This window comes from Triticum aestivum, chromosome 1B, assembly GCF_018294505.1.
Source record: "Triticum aestivum cultivar Chinese Spring chromosome 1B, IWGSC CS RefSeq v2.1, whole genome shotgun sequence".
Classification (NCBI taxonomy): Eukaryota; Viridiplantae; Streptophyta; class Magnoliopsida; order Poales; family Poaceae; genus Triticum; species Triticum aestivum.
In genome coordinates this window covers 603181179-603185831 of record NC_057795.1, presented here as the reverse complement: position 1 = coordinate 603185831, position 4653 = coordinate 603181179, and the positions used below count along the sequence as shown (strand labels likewise).

The following is a 4653-nucleotide window of genomic DNA, read 5'->3' as shown; positions in this document are numbered from 1 at the left end:
AGGGGTTGGCATTTAATTAAGTGAAAGAATGGATGCGGAGATGTAATGATAAAATCTGTTCTAAATGGCAGTTCCAAATTTCTGTAGAAACAAAGTGAAAAGGAACGATGTACTGTACTCGTAATGTTGAAGGAAGTGTCTCAAAACATACTCGTAATGTTGAAGGAAGTGTCTCAAAACAGAACAGTTTAGTCCCTAAACAATATTTGATGGAAGAGTCAAATTTGAGCATGTCCGGACATCTTCTTTACCAATATTATCTTATGTACTGAATCTAAAAAAGGTTACAAAGAAACCTTCATTTAGGAAGAGAGTAAACCTTTGGTGTGTTCTCTCCACTGCTCCCAGAGTTGATTCCAGATTGTATATTTAAACTGGCATTGCTTGATTTGGTTTCTTCAGGAAATGCTGCTCCATCATGTGCATCGAGAATCACACAATAGCAGTGTTCTGGGTCTGACAAAACTTGCTCAAATTTACAAGATCACGTTACTCTTTATGGTCAACTAAGAAAGTATATGGTCAAAGCCATCTAAAGGAAAACTATGGAAGATCAGTGATAAAACCATAGGCATTACATTTGCAAAGTATTGCCAGGACATGATGTTGCGTAATTTTTGGGAGAAGTAAATCAGAACTCACCACAGCATCAAAAGGATCATCGAAGTCATCAACTGAGAAATGAATATTGGGATATGCAGGTACTGTTTCTACATCCTATCTACATCCTATTAAAGAGATGCAAGTCACAACAGATTTTTTATATTGAAATCCTGTCTCTCTGATAAGATGATGCCAGATTTTTTTTACCTTTCTTTTATCAAGGCGGAAATTTACACGGCTAGGGGATGCATACAGTTTTTGAAACCTTATAAATTGGAGGCAATCGCTTGCTTTTCTCTGCACGATTGCGAAGATTGCTGATACTGTGGAAGTAGATTATAAGAAGCACATAACCAGCCATTAAATATTACTGAGGGGAGTTACAAATTTTTTTGCATGAAAATTGATACTACTGGCACTCTAAGATTTGTGAGTCCCTTATAACATTCCAACGCAAACTCATGCTGAAAGATAAATTTGTGGTCACAAATTGTTTAGTCAGCTAATGAAAAAATTGTGATTTTACCACCAACCTACACCCATTTCTCAACCTTTTAGTTGAAAGAGAGAGTACTGTTTCAATAAGGAATTAGATGACAAGACAATCATTATTTACCAACCGTTTCACATTTTGATAAAGGGTGAAATCTGCAGCGTTCTTTAACTGGCTATAGCTAACAGACCAAAAGTGTCATATGTTAACATAAGGATTTACTTCATGTAGTGTCCCGTTGCCATTGGCGATCTGCCGAGATGTTATGTAGATAGCCATGAAGGCTTGGAGAAGAACAGGAATAATACAGAGTAGGAGGATAATTGGTAGATTTCTCTATATTTGTTCAGCTTAACCATTCTCTGGGTACAGACTGGCTTATATAGCCTATATATTCAGATGATTGGTTTATGTATTAAGAAGCTGGTAGGGTCAGACCTTGTTTACATGGGTTGTTCTGATTTAGAAGCTTTTGCGCAACTGAATCGACGTCCACGAAAGGTTTGCTTGTTTTTTCTTACATAAATCAATTTGTCACCCTTATTTCATGCATCACCCTGCTCCTCCAGTTGGAGTTGTGGTAAACTGCAAGGTTACATAGGCCAAACACTTCTTTTATTAGTTGTATATTTATGTGTTTTTCTTCCACTCTTGGTTATTTACCAGTGATTGCTCTGTATCACTCCACTGTGCCACCATTGAAATTACTGAAAAACAAATTATGAAGTTACTGTAAAACAAATCACTAGATGTGCTTCCTCATAAAAGTACATGCTTTATTTTTCACTTTCTTGGATGAAGGTATTTTTTTTATTGTGAATGAAGATATATGCATGGAATCAACATGAATTTTTATATGAATTGAAATATCTATCCAAGAACAAAGAATCACCTTCATTTCAACTTTGATTCAAAGTACACAAGTCTTCTTTGCAGGTGCAGCTTAGTTGCCTGCAAGGGATTTTTTTTCTTTTGAGAAATGGAACTTCGAGATCAGCGGAGAACTTGATTGACATGTGTTTCCCCCCTATATGACAGTACTACCTCTATAACGTATTAGTTGTTTATCAGAGGATCTGTGTTTGTATTTTCTCATTTTGGATAGGGCCAACAATGTTTCAGATCTGTTGTAACAATGTATTCATTGATGTCAACTTGTACCATTTAGTGAACAGCTGGTAGTTCAACCTTTTTGCTGAATGATTTAGAAATGTTCTATGTTTTGGCAGTTTGTTGTGTGTGTTTGATGTCATCATATATGTACAAAAATTCCTATCATATTCTATCGAGAAAATGGACGGGCGCAGCAACGCGCACCTATCATGATCTAGTGATTCTATATACGTGGATTGATTTCTTTTCTACAATTCCTATGTATATGCAGGATGTCATGATGAAGAGAAAAAAAAGAAAAATGTTTAATTTAAGTCGGATGAAAACAGCCAAACGCAAGCCTCCTCCTGCGTCCGCCACGTGGCCACTGTTTGAGACGCATCGCTTTCCTTTGTCTTTTCCATCTTATCTTCTCCTCGTGCTCTCTTCCTATTCCCATTCCTTCGCTGAAGAAGCCACAACCACCCATCAGTCGGCCACCGGCGCTACACGAGGGACAGCACGGCTGAGCCCTTCCCGGGCCACCGGCTCTATCGAAACAGAGGAAAAAGTGCAGTGCTATCGAAACAGAGGAAAAGGCCACATCGACTCAGAAGTGCAGCGCTCGGTGTTCCGATGAAGCTCTCGCCGGCGGCTCTCGAAGCCGCAGTGTAGTGCTATGTACTCCAATGGAGACTTCGCCAGCGGCTCCCATTGCTGCGTTGTAGTGCTCGCCGGCGGCTCTCGAAGCTACAGTGCAGCGCTCAATGCTGCATGGAGATCTCTTTCCTGCACGCGTTGAGCCGCTCGTTTCTTCTCCTCGTTTTTCTTCTTCCTGCGGCACAACACAGCCATGGCAGCGCCATCGTCACCGGTGCCGCCACCGCTCGCGTTTCTGCTATGCCTGCTCCTAGGCACCATGCTCTTCGCTGCCGCAAACCGCCCTCGCCTCGCGTCGCTGCACCGCTGCTCCATTGCAGCTCCGGCGAAGCAGCCTACGCCGTCGTCATCGTGCACTGCATCGCAACTTTTGCCATGGCCGTTGCGTGCTGCATCGCAGCATCCGCTGTCATCGCCGGCGCTGCAATGAAGCGCGGCCGGGGCTGCAATGGAGCGCCGCCGGGGTTGTTGGAGCTCCGCCGTGGCTGCATTGGAGCTTCGCCGACGGCTCAGTGCAGCGCCGCAGTGGCTCGATGCAACGTCGCCGGCGGCTCTCGAGGGAAGCTTTTGGTGTTGCATTGGAGCGCTCGCCGTTTGCTCCATTGCAGCTCCGCCGGAGCGCTCGCCGGCCGCTAGACGTAGCGTTTTGGTGTTGCTGTGGAGCTCTGGTCAGGGCGGCTCTCCGGTGCTGCGGCGACATGCGGTGCTGTGAGATCGAAGCAGGGGGGCTGGTTGAGTGCGACGCAAAAGAGAAGGGTCAGTGACTCGCTAGGAAATAAGTCGGATGATTCGTAGTAGTCGCCAAAAATAAAGAAAGAATATCACTTGCCATAGCAACAGAAAAAGGAAAGAAGTTGGAGGCTTGGATCCACAAACCATGGAAACATCTGCCTCAAAGAGGAAGAAAACAAGGACACCAACGTTGACAACAAAAACTCGGAAAAAGAGTTTCTTTTCCACCAAGGAGAAAAGGAAGAGAAAAAGACCAGTGGCGAAAAACAAATGTGGAGATGCGGGGGATCGAACCCCGTGCCTCCGCATGCAAAACGGGCGCTCTACCATTTGAGCTACATCCCCGTTGGTTGTAATTTCTATCGACGATTCCAAATCATAATAGGCCAGCCTGTGGTTCAGGAGTGACGGCCGACTTATTGTACAGGCCTTGAGGGCCCGTGGCATCCTGAAAAACTGCCCAGCACCACCCAGCCAGGAGAGGGTTCAGCGGGGTTGGAAAGATTTTAGTCCCACCTCGGCAGCAGGGGGCGAGCGAGTGGAGGCAAGGTGCTTAAAGAGGGGACGGGGTGCGCCGTGAAAGAGCATGATCCTTCAGGCAGCAAAAGGGAAATGAGGAGTGGTACAGGCTCGCTTAATTATGCGAGAGGGGTGCCCGCCCCAATAAGCCTGTTACGACACTGGGGCATCCCCATGATTCACCATCTGATCCCGAACTTAAAGTCTGAATATTTTATAACTCTTTGAACTCCTTTTTGTCTTCTTTGGTTTTCGTTTTCTTATTTTCTCCACTTTCTTATTTTTGGGTTTCGATATTTATTTGATTTGGTTCTTCTGCTTTGGTTTCTCTTTTTTTTGTTCTTTGGAGCTTTTCGTTTCTCCTTGTTTTTTTTGAAGCTTTTCGTTCGTGATCTTGCCCGCGGTTATTTTTTCTATCTTGCGCTTGATAGTGACCAAGCAAACCCTCGTGTGCGTGCTTTTCACTGTATTGAGAACCCAGCAGAATATTACCATATCTGTGCTGATGGAACTGCTTCCGTCCCGATCTGGTAACATGGCATTCCTTGAACGAA

General features: G+C 44.1%; 2 non-coding genes across 2 annotated transcripts; one reads left to right on the top strand and one right to left on the bottom strand.

Moving 5' to 3' along the window:
* Positions 1-3853: 3853 nt before the first annotated feature.
* TRNAA-UGC (transfer RNA alanine (anticodon UGC)) lies at positions 3854-3925 on the bottom strand. The gene has a single exon. It is a non-coding gene; the product is annotated as a tRNA-Ala (tRNA).
* Positions 3926-4187: 262 nt separating this feature from the next.
* On the top strand, positions 4188-4293 carry LOC123151247 (small nucleolar RNA Z279/snoR105/snoR108). The gene has a single exon (XR_006475560.1). It is a non-coding gene; the product is annotated as a small nucleolar RNA Z279/snoR105/snoR108 (small nucleolar RNA).
* The last annotated feature ends 360 nt before the right edge of the window (positions 4294-4653 follow it).